Source organism: Microtus oregoni, unplaced genomic scaffold (genome assembly GCF_018167655.1).
Source record: "Microtus oregoni isolate MIOR12 unplaced genomic scaffold, Mior012 000050F_000, whole genome shotgun sequence".
Classification (NCBI taxonomy): domain Eukaryota; kingdom Metazoa; phylum Chordata; class Mammalia; order Rodentia; family Cricetidae; genus Microtus; species Microtus oregoni.
Genome location: NW_024543224.1, coordinates 2,570,035 through 2,590,114, shown reverse-complemented (window position 1 = coordinate 2,590,114; position 20,080 = coordinate 2,570,035).

Genomic DNA, 20,080 nt, shown 5'->3' with positions numbered 1-20,080 from the left:
AGCTATTTTAGTGGATGCACTGTAATAGACTTTAAAATGGGTGTTGTGGTTTCCTGTCTCTTTGGGAGATAAGCCACGCCCACTCCTACTACCTCTGACCTTCCAAGGCCATCTTATTCTCTTCTCTTCCTGTTCTCTTGGAGTGCACATGGATCTTTTGCCTCTCTTCTCATATTCTCTCTCTCCCTCCCTCTCTCTCTCTTCCTCTCTCTGTCCTCTGTTCAGTTCTAATTTATACTATGTGTCTGTCACATGTCCCTACCCACTTGCCTGCTAGCCATTGGGAACTTGCTGCAGGTCCGGTGCCGGACTCCGGAGTCAGGGCCCAGCACCTGCCTACCCCTCTGGGGATCCACTGGGGCTCACTGCTGTTCTGTGAGCCCACCGGGACCCACTAACATTTTAAGAACAACAATTGGTGCCATGTGACTCCTGAACCAGGTTCTTTTTCCACTCCCACCACTGGATTCCTGGATGACTTCTTTTGGTGGTCGGTGAGTGTCTCCGCGTTCTGCTATGGTTGCTTTCCTTTGCCAGAGTCGCCTTTGGATCGGTCCCGGGGGCTTCCCGTGTAGTGCATTCGACTGGGGACCGTGTCCTCAGCTTCTTTATCTTTTCTTTCCATTTCCTCTCTTTCCTTTTTTCTTTTCTCTCATGGTTATGGTTAATCACCGCTCGGAGTGGCTCCCCCTGGCCTCTCTGGGTTCTGAGTCACCAGAATCCAGCTGGGTCATAGCACCTGTCTCGCTGTCTCCACTGAGTCCTGGGTGTTCCCATGGATTTGCATCCCACTTATATCTCTTAGAAGACGTTCCAATATAGGCCTTGGATGCCGATCTTTGCATGGGTTTTCACGATTTTGGCTCTGGATAGCAACCGACTCCCTGGCTTTTAAAATTCCAGCCGGCTTTTTCAATTCTAGCCGTGGTGGCATGGTGGAGTTTTTCGGTTCCAGCCTTTTGCCCCTCCCCTCTGCGGCTTTTGTTATGGCATGGCGGCTCACCAACAGAGCTCTGCGGCTTTTGTTATGGCATGGCGGCTCACCAACAGAGCAGACAACACGTGGCAGTCGCCATCTTGGCTGAGGGCCAGGTCACGTTACCACACTCTCCCAGTTTTACTCCCAGTTTTACCCTGCCTTCTCACGCGGTTTTCACTAAAATCCTCCTGTTAACTCTGTTACATATGTTTTGAGCAATGGCATGTCTCTGATAGGGCCCATCAGAGTCATCCACGTTGCCCAATTCCTGTTCACTCTTTCTATACATAATAATGCATATTACATCTCATTTCAGACTTCAAAACCATAAGTCTCATATTTTAAACTGCTATAGTATGTACCTTTAGCCATTCTCCACCATTGTCAGTTCTGCTACTAACCTTATATTACAACCAGTTCTTTCCCTCTCTCTGCCTTTTTACAAATGTAACTCTTCCCTGATAAGTTGAGAGCCAGTGCGGTCAAGCTCAGACCCAACTTTCCAAGCAAATTCTATACTATAGTTATACCTAATAAATAACCCTCAACTGCTCAGAGACCTGGGGAATGTGATATTTAAATATTTAATTATTAGAACCTTTTCACAACAAAAAGAGGCAGGTTGGCTCCTAGCAGCAGCACTCTGCTTCCTCCAAATAAGACAGAAGACAGACGCACACAAAACAACATCCTTCTGCATTTTGCTTTGACTGCAAGCGCGGACCATTGGGCAAAACTGCCTTTCGTCTAAACTAAAGACCTCTAGACGTGAACGGAATCACTGGAATCGACAGCCTATCTGCTCAGGTCAAGGTAGGCCTGTCTTCCTACAGATTTCTTAGCCCACAGGGTCTTCTGGAGCCTGCGCTAACAACAAAGGTCAAATGCAACCTTCAGTGACCACGGAGGATACAAAAAGAGTAGCTCTGGGTGCCAACCAAGTAAGTTCTCTGTCATTTTTTAGTCAGTAACTCAAGTAAAATCTTATCCTTCTCAAAGATCTCTGACAGTTTGATAGCTGACAGGTTTTACCAGGTGACCTCACCAAACAAATTTCAAATCAAATGTATCTCCTATGCCACAGTCATTATATGTCTAAAACTGTTTTTCACAAACCCAAGGAATTCTTGTGAGTTCCAGGGAGCCGAATTAAGAAATCCATCTTAAAGGGTGAGAAGGAAAAGCATTGCATGGAGTAAAAAATTCTTTTTTTTTTTTAAAGAAATCCATCTTAAACAGGTCAGATACCCCCTCAATTCCCTGGTCCTAATTTTTTTTTTCCTTAATTTAACTTTGTTTTTTGTTCTGCCAATACCTTAGGGACACCAGACATTCCCATGCCAAAGACACCAGTCAAAAGCAAAGAGACCAGCTATGCCAGGATGTGACTAGCACCCAATCTTCTCTCGCGTTCCCCGCCCCCCCCCCCCCAAAGACGATGCCCACAATCAACCGGAAGCAGTCTTGAGTGTTCGCCGCCCCAGTTCCTTTGGGCTGTGGTGTCTGGTCTCCTGCTTTTTATTATAAAGAAGACCTGGGAATGTTATGGTTTCCTGTCTCTTTGGAGACAAGCCACGCCCACTCCCACTACTTCTGACCTTCCCCTGCCATCTTGTTCTCTTCTCTTCCTGTTCTCTTGGGGTGCATGTGGATCTTTTGCCTCTCTTCTCATTTTCTCTCTCTCTCTCCCTCTCTCTCTCTTTCTCTCTCCTCTAAGTAATAAACATTCAGTTCTGATTTATACTATGTGTCTGTCACATGTCCCTACCCACACGCCCGCTTGCCATTGGGGACTCACCACAGGTTGGGTGCCGGACTCCGGAGCCAGGGCCCGGGCACCTGCCCACCCCTCTGGGGATCCGCTGGGGCTTGCTGCTACTCCGTGAACCCGCTGGAGACCTGCCAAAAGTTTTTTTTTTTCTTTTTATTGAGAAAAGGAAGAAAAAAAAAACAAGTTTCCACCTCCTCCCAGCCTCCCATTTCCCTCCCCCTCCTCCCATCCTTCTCCCCCTCCTCCCATCCTTCTCCCCCTCCTCCCACTCCTCTCCCCCTCCCTCTCCAGCCCAAAGAGCAGTCAGGGTTCCCTGCCCTGTGGTAAGTCCTAGGTCCTCCCCCCTCTGTCCCTATCTAGGAAGGTGAACATCCAAACTGGCTAGGCTCCCACAAAGCCAGCACATTGCGTAGGATCAAAACCCCGTGCCATTGTCCTTGGCTTCTCTTCAGCCCTCATTGTTCGCCATGTTCAGAGAATCCAGTTTTAACCCATGCTTTTTCAGTCACAGTCCAGCTGGCCTTGGTGAGCTCCCAGTAGATCAGCTCCACCACCAAAAGTTTTAAGAACAACAATGGGTACTTGCAGTTCAAAGCCAGATCTGCTGTTGCCCCTGTAATGCCTCTTACAAAACTTTAAATTGGGCCTCTCCTAAATACAGTCTGTCCCAATGGCTAATTTCCCTATGCACTAAGTGTTGTTCTTTTTTAAAAAATGCTGCAAGATCCCCGTGGCAGTAGGCAGCAGAAATGCTGTAAGTCCCAAATGGTGGCGGCGGGCCATGTGGTGGCAGAGAGCAGGCCCTGGGAGCAGCCAGTCCCAGGCAGGGACAGCTGCTGGTCCCAGAGCGGTGGCCCGAGCGATGGCAGGCAGCGGGCCCTGGGAGCAGCCAGTCCCAGGCAGAGACGGCTGCTTGTCTCAGAGCAATGGTGGCGGGACATGTGGCAGCAGGCAGTGGGCCCCAGGCAGAGACGGCTGCTGGTCCCCGAGCAATGGCTGGTTCCAGGCAGGGAGATACATGGTGGGCAGGCAGAAGACAGAAACATGGATAGACACGACATGCAGGGTGAGGTTGAATGTTTATTCAGGGGGTTATGGAGGAGGAAGGGTGAAGAGGGGGACAGAGAGAGGGAGAGAGAGAGAGAGAAGAAGAGAAAGAGACAGAGAAGGGGGGAAGCAGAGAAGTGGGGAGAGAGGCAGAAGCGAAGCTGCCTCTCCAAGAGGAAGATGGAAAAGAGACCGAGCTCAGGCTGGGAGCTGAAGATCAGCCTGCCTCAGCAGATGGGGAGGGGAATGGGTGTGGCTTGTCTCTTAAAGGGACCAAAACCATAACACTAAGATTTGGCCTCAACCATCCTCCAGGATCTTGAAAATTTTTGCCACCCTAAAGACAAATGAACAGAGCTTACATATGTCCATGGTATTTTGGGCTCTGAGCTCTCGCCCCTCCATTAGTAGCCTGTGTCTCACAGCACCATGCTGCCAGAGGCACTGGCCCCTCCCCCACTCTCTCAGACCCAGACTATTCAACCCCCTCCTGTGGATCAACATTTGTCACATTCCTCTCCTTCCTGGTCCATTCCCTTCCTTGGTTCAAGATCAATTTCCACCCTACCCACCTTCCCCTCCCCCCCCACCTCAACTCCCTACCCTTGGATGCCTTCTGTGCACTGGGCCAGCCCCTCCCAATTCTGCCCCTGTTCCGTTTTCTCTTCCAGATCTCTCTCAGATAGAAACACGGCTAGGTTCCTTTTCTACTAATCCTCCTTACCCATTTTATTTCTCAGAAGAAAGGTTAAGGAGGGTCTCCAAACTCCTATATGGAAATTGGTGAAAATGGCCTTTAAAGTTTTAATGCCCAAGAAGCTGAGTCTTCCTGACAGACAAAGCTACAACAATCTACAGGTCCAGGCATTAGCAGCTACCCTAAGGTCACAGGAAGGAGGACAAGGGAAGCCAACCACAAGGCTCTACCCTGATAGAGCCCAGCCTAAGTCAACCTCACAGGCAAACTGTTTCAAGTGTGGCCTAAATGATCTTGTGGCACAATATTGCACTATGCCTCCTCCAAGGTTATGCCCTATGTGCCAGCAACCTGGACACTGGAAATCACAATGCCCCCATGCAGGCTTGTCCTCTATGCCACACCACGGTGGTCCACTCTCATCACCATCAGCAAGTGAAACTGTTTTAGCCCTCAAACTTCTCAACCTTGCAGAGGATTGATGCTGCCCAGACTTGGTTTATCCCATAACCCTATCCAAGCCTAAGGTAAAGCTGCAGGTAGCAGATAAGTCCATTACTTTTATTCTCACTTGGGCCTTATATTACCCTCACCAATTTCAGTTAGAGTAGACGGGACCCGTTCCTCCCCACTTAAAACTTTGCAACTGCGCTACATTCCTGCAGGACATTTTTTTCTCTCATTCTTTCTTAGTGATACCTGCTTGGCCAGCACCTTTACTGGGTTGAGAAATCCTTAGCCGCTTTCCCAGAGCTTTGTTCTGCTTCTTGGAGCCTCCTTTGACCCCGCCCATCTCTGAGATCATATTTTATAGGTTCACTCCTCCTACCCTTCCTCTCCCTTTTAAGGTCACTTCTCCATTCATACACTGACACTTGTCTCCCTGCCACCACACCAGTGTACCCTAATACCCCTGAACCTGCCCCGCTCTCTCCAGGGGCAGAGTACTCCTCAAACAGTTAACTCCTAGGTCTCTCAAACCCTGAAGGATAGGTCCTCACACGATAACCCTCACCACCTTCGCAGCTGCCAAGCTCTTAAGACACCCATGCTGGTACCATCACTCCAGGCTCAAGCAGGCACCTACTCAGGACACTTGGTCTATCCAGAAGACAAAAACTTCCATCCTCCCGTTTTCCAAGATTCCACAATGAAGAGCCTACCTGCTCCTCATCCTGGCACACTCATCTTTGGTAATAACAATATTTTCTTCCTAGACACCTGCCTTCTCACCTCCCCCAAGGAACAGATGCCTGCCATCTCCAGGATGACAGTACATGGGATGCCTTTCCAGCCACACCTCTTGCTGAGTGTGGACCCAACAACACCTAGCTCTCCCCTTTCCCATGTCACCCTATACCCACAGGAAGTAGCCAGACTTGAGTCAATGCCCCCTTTTCCTAGAGAGACCAAATTGTTGGTCACATCCCTATATCCAAAGAGTCTGGTATGTTAAGTAGGGAGTGTAGCCCTCAGCCCCCCAGGCCTGAGAGTTGTATTGGTCTGGACTCCAAATCCTGGGATGCCAGGTCCTGACCCCTGACCACTCCCACAGAGTATTTAAGTGAGCTCCCAAAAGAGGAACATGTGGTCTCTTTTCCTTCCTCCTGGTGGTCACATTCATGGCCTCCCTGTTACCCTTTGGGGTCACCCAAGAGCTCAGGAATCCCATTAAACCTGGATATTTTTTTTAATTTGGCTTGTTTTGATTTGGCTTGATTGAGAATTTGTGTTGGCAGAGAGCTCACGTTAGGAAAAATTCCTAACAGGGTTTCTTTTGCTATGGAGAGACACCATGATCATGGTAATCTTCTAAAGGAAAACATTTAATTGGGTGGCTTACAGTTTCAGAGTTTTAATTCATTATCATCATGGCAGGACATGATGGCATGTAGGCAGACATGGTACTGGAGAAGGAGCTACATCTTGATCCCACAGACAACAGGAAGTTTTCTGAGAAACTGGGCATGGTTTGAGCATATATGAGATCTCAAGCCTGTTTTCACAGTAACACATCCTCCAACAAGGTCACATTCATATCAACAAAGCTACACCTCCTAATAATAGTGCTACTCCTTTTGGGGACCATTTTCTTTCCAACAACAACAATATGTCATAATTTTCTCTAATTTGTTTCCTCTCCTGCTGACCTGGTTAGCCTCTTGATATGCTGTGAATGGTATTGGTTAATAAAGAAACTGTCTTAGGCCTGTGCATGGCAGAATATAGGTAATTGGGGAAAACTAAATTGAATGCTGGGAGAAAGAAAGCAGAGTCGTGAAATGCCATGTAGCCACTACTGGGAACAGATATGCTGGAGCCTTGCCAGTAAGCAATAGCCATGTAGTGATACACAGATTAATAAAAATAGGTTAAATTAAGATATAAGAGTTAACCAATAAGAAGCTAGAGCCAATGGGCCAAGCAGTGATTTAATTAATACAGTTTCTGTTCGGTTATTTCAGGACAAGTGACCTTACTACAACAGATTGGCAATCCCAACAGGTGCCAGCTAAAGCCACATAACCTGAGAGGGCTTGGAAAGAAATTCTAGATACTAAAAAACAAAGTTTAGCTGCATTTTTGCCCTCAAATGGTCTCTGCTGCAGGTGACATGCCATAGCTCATTAAAGAGAGGTTTTTTGGATTCAACAGTAGCAGAAAAAAAACATACAGTTTTGAAATGGTGGCTCCATGGGCCATGCTGCCAGCATGAACCCTGGCTCTTTCAGGAGACCAATAATTTAAATGGGGTTTGTAAGCAACATGTTCCAAACTGCTTAATGGCAAAAAAAGACTCATTGTATACATGGAACTAGGGCACTGTGTAAGGCTTGCAGAGGCAGTGAACATGCCTCTGGCATGTTGGACTGGGCAGAACCAAAAAGCAAAGCAGCCTTGGCCATAGTCACACAGAGGCTTAGCATTTTAAGAAGCAATCCTGGTGAAAGAAGGATTACAGATATACAATAAAGACAAATCCAAATAAAGACCTCTAAATGGGTCACAGTTATGGATAAATGTACGTAGGTTTGGGAGAGAGAAGAAACAGAGTATAGAGAATTATAAAAAGAAGTAAAAGGTTTTTTTAATAAATAAAACAAAGTCTTTAAAGAAACAGTCATTGATTAAAAGGAGTAAAGAAAAGCCAAATAAAGATGGAATATACACAGAGAATCTGGATTATGTATATTATTGTGTTTTCTTTGAACTTTTTGACTACAGAGAGATATTTGATTCTGGGGACTGCTAAGAAAAATCAACATAAAGGTATCTTGACTTCAAAATTTGGGTCTAAGGATTGCTACTTTGGAAAAGAGGTTCTGCTTTTACTTCCACAGAGGATAAGAACCTGTGGAAACCTTCCTGACTAATGTGGTTTGATGGACCAAAATCCCCCGAAAAGTTACCATGAAAAGCCCCCAAAATACCTTGCCCAACAAAAACCAGAAAGCAGTTTGGAGAGAACTATGCCCATATTCCCAAATATTGTTTAAAATGTTTGTTTACATATAAAAGGGGATATGCTATAGAAATTTGCATTGGTATGGATCTTGGTTTATTGATACAAATTTAAGATCAATTTTATTATATGTATGCTTCTGCTTTTGATTAAGGTATTGTGTTTATGAAGCTCTTTTAAAAATTTAATTTATACTTAAGAAATATAGGTTAATAGATAACCATCTATATTAGTTAAGCTTCTAGTCATATTAGTTAGGTTTTCTAGATATATAGAGATATATTTCAGTCAGATAGATATTCTTCAAATCTTTCAGAGACCTTCTGAATATGGCATTTAAAAAGTTTTAAGAACTTAGGAATTTTCATGACAATGAGACACATCCATTCCTGGCAGCACCAATCTACTTAAAGGGGATGATGGACACTAAAGAGGCTCCGTATGGTGTTGGTTAATCATTTGGGCAAGAAACTGCTCTCACCTGAACTGCTTGATGTCATACTGTATAAACTGGACATTCATGACCCACAGAAAAACGACTGTTGAAGTTACCTAAAGAAGGTGAGACAGTCCTTCATGGTTCCTGCTTCATGAAAGAGTCTGCAGGACATAGAAGAAAGTGACTGACAAATTGCCAATATAAGCGGAACTGTCTTTGAAATTTCCTGCTTCATGGAAAAGTCTGCCAGATACTATAGGCCTGTAGGCTAAAGATGGATGCCCCAATGGTACAGAAGAATTTTGGGTGACTGTCCAGGCAGCAAGATGTCTCTGTCAATTCTAGAATTTTAAAAGTTGCTTATAATGCACTTCCTGTTTACTTAGATAATATCATATCCTTCTGGAGTCTTTGATGAAGTTGAAGAATAGATAGTTATAATTATAGTTTTCCTTAGTTATGATAAAACATAAAGTATACATAAATATTGTAACTGTTATTCTTGCTTGATACTTTTTTGTTATGTGCAATTTTACTATGTTAAAGTTAAAACCTTTCTTTTCTTTTAAGCAAAAAGGGGAGGTAATATGGGATTCTTCTCTGTATGCTGTGAATACCATTAGTTAATAAAGAAACTGTCTTAAGCCTGTGCAGGGCAGAATATAGGTCGGTGGGGAAAACTAAACTGAGTGCTGAAAGAAAGAAGGTGGAATTGTGAGATTCCATGTAGCCACTGCCGAGAACAGACATGGTTTACCTTGCCAGTAAACCACAGCCATGTGGCAATACACAGATTAATAGAAATGGGTTAAATTAATATGTAAGAGAGCCAATAGGAAGCTAGAGATAATGGGCTGAGCAATGATTTAATTAATACAGTTTCAGTGTGGTTAATTTGGGACTGAGCAGCTGGGAACAAACAAATGGCCTTCATACAACACCCTCTCTTCCTCCAGTTGTTTCTTTCACCCAGTACACATCCATTCTAATTTTAGGCCACATATATTCCATTACCCACCCTTAAGCTCTCTCACTGTTATGAACCCCTTCATAATTCCCCCATATGTACATATTTATAAAAACATGTATAGGGGCTGGAAGAGATGGCTCAGCAGTTAAGAGCAATGGCTCTTCTTACAGAGGTCCTGAATTCAATTCCCAACCACCTGGTGGCTCACAACCTTCTATAGTAGTATCTGATGTTCTCTTTTTACATAAAGGTGTACATGTAGATAGAGTACTCATATACATAAATTAACATTTTTTTAAAAAAAATGTATATACTATATGCTCCTGAACTCTTTATTGAAATATACTTAACATACAATGAGTTGCACATATTAAAGTGATATGTATGTAAAACTTTGCATAAATGTCACTTTAAATGAGAAATTAATACATCCAGCATATCAAAAGTTCTTTTGCAACCTTTCTCTCTCCCATCCTAGCCTTTTCCCTAAGCTAACATTGGTTCCTTTTCTGCACCAATAGATTAGTTTATATTTCACAAACCTTTGCATAAATGGAATCATGTCTACATGTACACTCTATTCCTGACTTATTTACTTCAGCATAATTATTTTGAGATTTATCTGTGCACTTGCAATTTGAGTACAGAATATTATTCTACAGTATGTAAATACCATTGTTTTTTTTTTCTGTTCATGTTTTATTTCAATGTTGGTAACAGAGCCAAGGGTTTCATGCCTGCTAGGTAAGAACTGTACCACTGAACTACATATTTAACCCAGATTTTCATAGCATGGGATTTTTGTTTCTTGTTTTATTCTGTAATTTCTGCTTGTTTGTTTGAGACAGGCTGCCTGGCTGGCATGGAACTCATAAAGATCTTCCATTCTTCTGCCTTCCAAGTGCTGGGAGTAAAGATATGTGTCACTGTGGCTGACATAGTACTAATTTTTCCCTTAATTCATCTGCTGCTGCACATTTAAGGAGGGAGGGGGGAGAAGGAAGAAGAGTAGGAGGGGAATGGGAAAAAAGGAAGAAGAAACAAAGGTGAATGTCTATGTGAACAATGTTATTTCGGCATAAATATCAGCTTAATTTCTATTTTTTTCTGTGGTGTTTTTTTCTTGAGTTAGTGTTTCTCTGTGTACCTTTTTTAAAATCATTTTACAATCTCATTCTTATTGTTTGAGTTTAAATATGCATACAATGACACACCTATATTTCAAAAAATCGTCAAATGCCTTTAATTACTTTTTAAATTTTTTATAGAGAATAAAAAAGTTTCCGCCTCCTCCCAGCCTCCCATTTCCCTCCCCCTCCCCCCACTCCTCTCCCCCTCCCTCTTCAGTCCAAAGAGCAGTCAGGATTCCCTGCCCTGTGGAAAGTCCACGGCTCTCCCCCCTCCGTCCATGTCTAGGAAGGTGAACATCTAAACTGGCTAGGCTCCCACTAAGCCAGAAAATGAAGTAGAATCAAAACCCCGTGCCATTGTCCTTGGCTTCTCACCAGCCCTCATTGTTCGCCATGTTCAGAGAGTCTGGTTTTATCCAATGCCTTTTCAGTCACAGTCCAGCTGGCCTTGGTGAGCTCCCAATAGATCAGCCCCACTGTCTCAGTGGGTGGGCACACCCGTTGTGGTCCTGACTTCCTTGCTCATGTTCTCCCTCCTTCTGCTCCTCATTGGGACCTTGGAAGCTCAGTTCGGTGCTCCAGTGTGGGTCTTTGTCTCTATCTCTATCCATCGCCAGATGAAGGTTCTATGGTGATACATAATATATTCGTCAGTATTGCTATAGGATAGGGTCATTTCAGGTTCCCAATCCTCAGCTGCCCAAGGAACTAACTGGGGACATCGCCTTGGGCTCCTGGGAGTCCCTCTAGGTTCAAGTCTCATGCCAACCCTAAGGTGGCTCCCTTAACTAAGATTTGTGCTCCCCTGCTCCCCTATCCAACCTTACTTTATCCCAATCATCCTGTTTCCCCAAGTTCCCCCCATCGTCCCCTTCTCACTTTTCTCTCCCCATCTCCCCATACTCACATCCCACCCCACCCCCAAGATCCCAAATTTTTCTACGGCAATTTTGTCTACTTCCCATAGCCAGGAGGATAACTATATGTTTTTCTTTTGGTTCACCTTCTTATTTAGCTTCTTTAGGATCACCAATTATAGACTCCATGACCTTTATGTATGGCTAGAAACCAATTATGAGTGAGTATATCCCATGTTCATCTTTTTGGGTCTGGGTTACCTCACTCAGGATAGTGTTTTCTATTTCCATCCATTTGCATGCAAAATTCGAGAAGTCATTGTTTTTTACTGCTGAGTAGTACTCTAATTTGTATATATTCCACACTTTCTTCACCCATTCTTCTATTGAAGGACATCTAGGTTGTTTCCAGGTTCTGGCTATTACAAATAATACTGCTATGAACATAGTTGAACAAATGCTTTTGTCATATGATAGGGCATCTCTTGGGTAAATTCCCAAGAGTGGTATTGTTGGGTCCAGGGGTAGGTTGATCACGAATTTCCAGAGAAACTGCAACACTGATTTCCAAAGAGGTTGCAAAAGTTTGCATTCCCACCAGCAATGGAAGAGTGTACCCCTTACTCCACAACCTCTCCAGGAAAGGCTATCATTGGTGTTTTTGATTTTAGCCATTCTGACAGGTGTAAGATGATATCTCAAAGTTGTTTTGATTTGCATTTCCCTGATTGCTAAGGAGGTTGAGCATGACCTTAAGTGTCTTTTGGCCATTTGAACTTCTTCTGTTGAGAATTCTCTGTTCAGTTCAGTGCCCCATTTTTTAATTGGGTTAATTAGCATTTTAAAGCCTAGTTTCTTGAGTTCTCTATATATTTTGGAGATCAGACCTTTGTCTGTTGCAGGGCTGGTGACAATCTTCTCCCAGTCAGTAGTTTGCCTTTTTGTCTTAGTGAGAGTGTCCTTTGCTTTACAGAAGCTTCTCAGTTTTGGTAGGTCCCATTTATTTAATGTTGCCCTTAATGTCTGTGCTGCTGGGGTTATACATAGGAAGCGATCTCCTGTGCCCATCTGTTATAGGGTATTTCCCACTTTCTCTTCTATCAGGTTCAGTGTGTTCAGATTGATATTGAGGTTTTTGATCCATTTGGACTTGAGTTTTGTGCATGATGATAGATATGTGTCTATTTTCATTCTTCTACAGGTTGACATCCAGTTGTGCTAGCCCCATTTGTTGAAGATGCTTTCTTTCTTCCATTGTATACTTTTAGCTCCTTTATTGAAAATGAGGTGTTCATAGGTTTGTGGGTTAAAATCTGGGTCTTCTATATGATTCCATTGGTCGACTTCTCTGTTTTTATGCCAGTACCACACTGTTTTCATTACTGTAGCTCTGTAATAGAGTTTGAAGTCAGGGATGGTAATGCCTCCAGAAGATCCTTTATTGTATAAGATTGTTTTGGCTATCCTGGGTTTTTTATTTTTCCATATAAAGTTGATTATTGTCCTCTCCAGATCTGTGAAGAATTTTGATGGGACCTTGATGGGGATTGCATTGAATCTATAAATTGCCTTTGATAGAATTGCCATTTTTACTATGTTGATCCTCCCAATCCAAGAATAAGGGAGATCTTTCCAATTTCTGGTATCCTCTTCAATTTCTTTCTTCAATGCCTTAAAGTTCTTGTCAAATAGATCTTTCACTTCCTTGGTTAGAGTTACCCCAAGATATTTTATGCTATTTGTGGCTATCGTGAAAGGTGAAGCTTCTCTGATTTTTCTCTCTGCTTCCATATCCTTTGTGTATAAGAGGGCAATTGATTTTTTGGAGTTGATCTTGTGTCCTGCCACATTACTAAAGGTGTTTATCAGCTGTAAAAGTTCTCTGGTGGAGGTTTTGGGGTCGCTTATGTACACTATCATATCATCTGCGAATAACGAAAGCTTAACTTCTTCCTTTCCACTTCGAATCCCCTTGATCCCCTTATGTTGTCTTATTGCTATTGCTAGAACTTCAAACACTAAATTGGAGAGGTATGGAGAGAGTGGACAGCCTTGTCGTGTTTCTGAGTTTAGTGGGATGGCTTTGAGTTTCTCTCCATTTAATTTGATGTTAGCTGTCTGCTTGCTGTAAATAGCTTTTATTATATTTAGGTATGACCCTTGTATCCCTAATCTGTCCAAGACTTTTATCATAAAGTGATGTTGAATATTTTCGAATGATTTTTCAGCATCTAATGAAACGATCATATTTTTTTTTCTTTCAGTTTATTTATATGACGGATTACATTGATAGATTTTCGTATATTGAACCAGCCCTGCATCTCTGGGATGAAGCCTACTTGATCATAATGGATAATTTTTCTAATGTGTTCTTGGATTCTTCTTGCCAGTATTTTGTTGAGGATTTTTGCGTCGATGTTCATGAGTGAGATTGGCCTGTAATTCTCTTTCTTGGTTGAGTCTTTGTTTGGTTTTGGTATCAGAGTAACTGTAGCTTCATAAAAGGAATTTGGTAATGACTCTTTTGTTTCTATATTGTGAAATACATTAAGGAGTATAGGTATTAGGTCTTCTTGGAAGTTCTGGTAGAATTCCGCATTGAAACCATCTGGTCCTTGGCTTTTTTTGGTAGGGAGGTTTTTGATAACAGCTTCTAATTCTTTGCGACTAACAGGTCTATTTAGATTGTTCACCTGGTCCTGGTTTAACTTTGGTAAATGGTATTTATCTAAAAAAGTGTCCATTTCTTTTACAATTTCCAATTTTGTGGCATGCAGGCTTTTGTAGTAAGATCTAATGATTTTTTGAATTTCCTCTGTGTCTGTGGTTATGTCCCCCTTTTCATTTCTGATCTTATTAATTTGCATATTCTCTTTCTGCCGTTTGATTATTTTGGATAGGGATTTATCAATATTGTTGATTTTCTCCAGGAACCAGGTTTTTGTTTCATTGATTCTTTGGATTGTTTTCTGTCTTTCTATTTTGTTGATTTCAGCCCTCAGTTTGATTATTCCCAGTCTTCTACTCCTACTAGGTGAGTCTGCTTCTTTTTTTTCTAGAGCTTTCAGGTGGGCTGTTAAGTCTCCAATGTGTGCTTTCTCTGTTTTCTTTAAGTGGTCACTTAGTGCTATGAACTTTCCTCTTAGGACTGCTTTCATAGTGTCCCATAAGTTTGAGTATGTTGTTTCTTTATATTCATTGAATTCAAAGAAGACTTTAATTTCTTTCTTTATTTCTTCCTTAACCCAGGTATGGTTCAGTAGTTGACTGTTCAGTTTCCATGAGTTTGTAGGCTTTCTGGGGGTAGCATTGTTGTTGAATTCTAACTTTAATCCATGGTGATCTGATAAGACACAGGTGGTTACTAATATTTTTTTGTAACTGTGGAAGTTTGCTTTGTTACCGAGTATGTGGTGAATTTTTGAGAAGGTTGCATGAGCTGCAGAGAAGAAGGTATATTCTTCCCTATTTGGGTGGAATATTCTATAGTTGTCTGTTAAGTCCAATTGATTCATTACCTCCATTAATTGTCTAGTTTCTCTGTTAGGTTTCTGTCTGATTGACCTTTCCATTGGTGAGAGAGGAGTGTTGAAGTCTCCTACTATTAGTTTGTGCGGTTTGTTGGCTGCCTTGAGTTTTAGTAATGTTTCTTTTATGTACGTGGGTGCTTTTATATTAGGGGCATAGATGTTCAGGATTGAGACTTCATCCTGATGAACTGTTCCTTTTATGAGTATAAAATGCCCCTCTCCATCTCTTCTGATTGATTTAAGTTTGAAGTCTACTTTGTTAGAGATTAGTATGGCCATACCTGCTTGTTTCTTAAGTCCATTTGCTTGATAAGCCTTTTCCCATCCCTTTACTCTGAGTAGGTGCCTGTCTTTGTGGTTGAGGTGTTTTTCTTGTATAGCAAAATGTTGGATCCTGTTTTCGTATCCTATCTCTTATCCTGTGCCCTTTTATAGGTGAGTTGAGCCCATTGACATTAAGTGATATTAATGACCAGTGGTTGTTAACTCCAGTCCCTTTTTAGTAGTAGAGTTTGTGTGTTTCCCTTCTTTGAGTTGTGTTGGTGAAGGGTCTCTAGATGTCTGAGTTTTTGTGGTCATTGTTGGACTCCTTGGTTAGTGATTTTCCTTCTATTACTTTCTGTAAGGCTGGATTTGTGGCTACGTATTGTTTAAATTTGTTTTTATCCTGGAAAATTTTGTTTTCTCCATTTATAGTGAACGATAACTTGGCTGGGTATAGTACTCTGGGCTTGCATCCATGGTCTCTTAGTTTCTGCAGTACATCTATCCAGGACCTTCTGGCTTTCATGGTTTCCATAGAGAAGTCAGGTGTAAGTCTGATAAGTTTGTCTTTATAAGTAACTTGGCCTTTTTCCTTTGCTGCTCTTAATATTCTTTCTTTATTCTGTATGCTTTGTGTTTTGATTATTATATGGCGAGGGGATTATTTTTTTCATCCAGCCTATTCGGCATTCTGAATGCTTCTTGAACCTTCATAGGTACATCTTTCTTTAGGTTGGGAAAGTTTTCTTCTATAATTTTATTAAATATATTTTCTGTACCGTTGAGCTGCTCTTCTTCTCCTTCTTCTACTCCAATTATTCTTAGGTTTGGTTTTTTTTATTGTGTCCCATATTTCCTGAATGTTTTGTGTTGGGAGTTTGTTGGACTTGTTCTTTTCTTTGATCAGTGCGTTTATTTTCTCTATGTTATCTTCAGAATCTGAGATTCTTTCTTCAATCTCTTGTATTCTGCTGGTTATGCTTGTATCTGTAGTCTCTATTCGTTTACCTAGATTTTCCATGTCCAGCCGGCCCTCTGTTTGTGTTTTCTTCTGTGCCTCCATTTCAGTTTTCAAATCTTGAACTGTTTCCATTATCTGTTTGATTGTTTTTCCTTGGTTTCCTAGGGTATCATTCACTGATTTATTCAATTCTTCAAACTTTTTGTTATACTTCTCATCCATTTCTATAAGGGCATTTTTTACACACTGTTTAAGCCATCAATCACTTTCATAAAGTCAATTTTTTCTACTTCTTCTGGATTAAGGTGTTCCTGTCCTCCTGTTGTGAAGTCACTGGGTTCTGGTGGTTTCATGTTGTTTTTCAGATTGTTGGGTGAATTCTGGCATTGGCGCCTGCCCATCTCTTCTCTGGAATGCTTCCCTATGGATCTTCTTTTATAGGATCACGTGTCCTTGCCTACTGATGTATCTTCCCAGTGATGGCACTCCCCAGTGATGGCTCTCCTGGTGCTTGAGTGATGTCTCTCCTGGTGCCGAGATCAGATCTCCATGCTGGTTGGGTAGCTTGTAAACAAAGCGCCTTGCTTGCTTGCTGCAGGCAGGCAATTGAAACAAAGGATCTCCTGCCCACTAGGTTGCCCTCGGGATTAGGCCCGGTGCCCCGAAGAGGGAAGGAAGGCAGAAAGGGTGAGGAGGGTTCTGGATGCAAGCTGGTTGGGATAGGAAAAGAGAGGCAGTAGGCTGGGAGTATAGGCCCAGTAGAAGCCCAGGAAGTATAGGGAGGATGAAGAAAGTCTGAGTTCACTGTCCCGGGCTGCTGCGGCGGGTCCAAAACTTACCCCAATGATGGCGCTTCTGGTGCCGAGATCAGATCTCTGTGCTGGTTGGGTAGCTGGTAAACAAAGCGCCTACCTTGCTTGCTGCAGGCAGGCTATTGAAACTCTGTGTAGCTTTTTAAAAGCCTGTCCTGGAATTCACTCTGTAGGACAGGCTAACCTCAAACTCCCAGAGATCTGCCTGTGTCTGCCTCCCAAGTGTTGGGAGTAAAGTCATGTGCCACCACTGCCTGGTCTAGGATTTTAAATTTCTGTTGATCAAATTACTAGGAGCAAAGTGGCTGGGTCAGAGAATAGGGCCATGCTTAAGTCATAAAGAAATTGTTAAAGCACTTTCCATAGGTGTATTTTTTTTTCAGTTGCCACTAGCAATATATGACTGTTCCCACTGTTGCACATCCCTGCTACTTTGTACCATTCTCTCTCAACTTCAGCTTTTCAGAGGTGTGGCTATTCCTCATTGTGCTTTTCCTAATGTGTACTGATTCTGAAATTTTATTTAGTTATTTACTTGTTATCCCTACTAATTTTGTGAGGTGTTTGTTAAAATATTTGAGCATTTTAATTTGTGATCGTCATATTTCTCATTATTAAATTTTTAGATTCTTTTGATAGTTTTCATACAAATCTTTTATTTTCTACCAGTCTATGGCTTGTCTAATTTCATTTCTTTTTACTTGTACCTTTTACAAAGGATAGGGTGTTAATTCTGATGAGGCCCAATTTACCAATGTTCATGTTAGGGACTGTATTTTGAGTATGTTATGTAAAAAGAAAAAACAACTAATTACTCTAGCTCAAACTAATAAATTACTTCTGTTTTTTTCTCCTAAATATCTTATTTTGATCCCAGAGGGCTGTGCAGGTTAAGTAAGCTCTTACCCACTGCTCTATATTCCTAGCCCTCACATGCAAAATGATTGTTGATGTTATATTTACATCTATTGTGGTTTTTAAAACATATATTTGTTAGTTTTATGGGAACTTTCTACATGTCTTGATCACATTCACCCTGCCTTCCCCAGCTCTTACCTATCCATCCCCTTGTCCTAGCCATCTAAATTTGTGTTCTTTTTTTTTATTTTCCCCACTAGTTACAATTTGTGCTGCGCAAATATTCTTGAATGTGTGGCCTTCCATTTGAGCATGGTCCACTTTTTTTTAATTTATTTATTTATTAAAGATTTCTGTCTCTTCCCCGCCACCGCCTCCCATTTCCCTCCCCCTCCCCCAATTAAGTCCCCCCCTCTCCTCTAGGCACTACACTCTTAGAGAAAAACTGGCTCTCAGCAGCTAACAGTTGCCAAAAGCTCTTTGGCTAAGGGGGGGCTTCATGCCCAGCTTCCCTTTCCATGCTGGAATTTGGTCTAAATTGGGCTTGCGTAGATCGTGTGTGTGTGCTGTCATAATCACTGTGAAGCTGCCCTGTTGTGTTCAGAGGACTTTGAGCCTTATATTCATTCACCACTTCTGGCTTTTACATTCTTTCCATCTCCTCTTCCATAATAACCACTGAGCCTTGGGAGGAGGGGATATAGTAAATATGTTCCGTTTATGGCTGAGCATTCCACAGTCTCTTATTCTCTACACTTTGGCAAGTAGAGGTCTAACTATACCTTTGAGTTAAATTTTATAAGGTATGGAGTGAAATGTTTCTGCTTTTGCATATACACATCCAATGGTATCACCATGATTTACTAAAATATCTATCATCTCTCTAGCTTTTCAGTTGCTTCCTACCTCACACTTTTGTAAAATACAAGTGCATATATATGCATAGATTTATTTCTGGACTCAATTATGTTACTTTCATCTATTTATCTATATACCTTAATTTCTGTTCTATACTGTTTATATTGTTGTAGTTTGAAATAGTTTTAACATCAGAAAGCCTGCTTGTGTATCTATGAAACAATTTGGGAAGAATTGGCAATGTTAAAAAATTTATTCTTCAATTTATGAAAAAGTTATTTATTTATTTTTGTCTGTTATGCCATCTTTCAGTAATGCTTGACAAGATCTCTTTTCTTTTAGTGTGTGAGTATTTTTTTTTAATATTTACTTATTTATTTTACATCCCAATCACAGTATCCCCTTCTCCCACTTCCCCTCCTTTCCCATCTCCCAATCTACTCCTCCTCTATTCCTGTTCAGAAAAGGGCAGACCTCCCATGGATATCAACAAATCATGACACATCAGCTCACAGAAAGTGTAAGCATTTCCCCTTGTGTTAGGGCTGGACAAGGCAACCCAATATGAGGAATAGGGTCCCGAAAGTCACCAAAAGAGTCAGAGAGAGTACCTGTCTCCCTGAATATCAACCTATACAATTGTCACTTATATCAAAGGGCCTAAATCATTCTCATTTGGGCTCCCTGGTTGTTGACTCAACCTCAGTGAGCGCCTATAAGTCAGGTTGGTTGATTCTGTGGGTTTTCCTGCGGTGCCCTTGACTCTCTGGCTCCTACAATCCTTCTTTCCTCTCTTCAACAGGATTTCCTGAGCACCACCTAATGTTTGACTTTGGGTCTCTGCATCTATTTCTATCAGTTGCTGGATGAAATCTTTCTGATGACAATTGGACTAGGCACAAATCTAGGAATATAGCAGAATATCATTAGTCACCATTACACTGATGTATTTTTTTCTACAATCATATTTAGCTTTATCTTAGGCTTCTGGGTTATATACTCTCTGGGTCCTGGTTCTCCAGGAAGTGTCAGAGGTGGGCTCACTCTGCTGATATGAATCTCAAGCTAGATCAGCCACTGATTGGCCACTCTACAATCTCTGTGTCCTCCTTACCCTAGACTGTAGGTGGAAGGTTTTATGGCTGGGTTGGTGTCCCAATTCCCCCTTCCACTGAAAGTCTTGCCTGGTCACAGAAGATTGCCAGTTCAGGCTACATTATTTGCTGTCATTAGGATTCTTTGCTGGCGTCACTCTTGTAGATTCCTGGGAGTTTTCATTGCACTAGGTTTCTGCCTCACCCTGAAATGACCCTTCCCCTTTCTTTAAGTGTTCTTGCTGTCCACCTCCCCACCTAAATCCTCCCATTCTCTTTATCAACCATTTGCCCTCAGGCCACCTGCAAAATCTATTCCATTTTCCCTTCCCTGGGAGCTCCAAACCCTG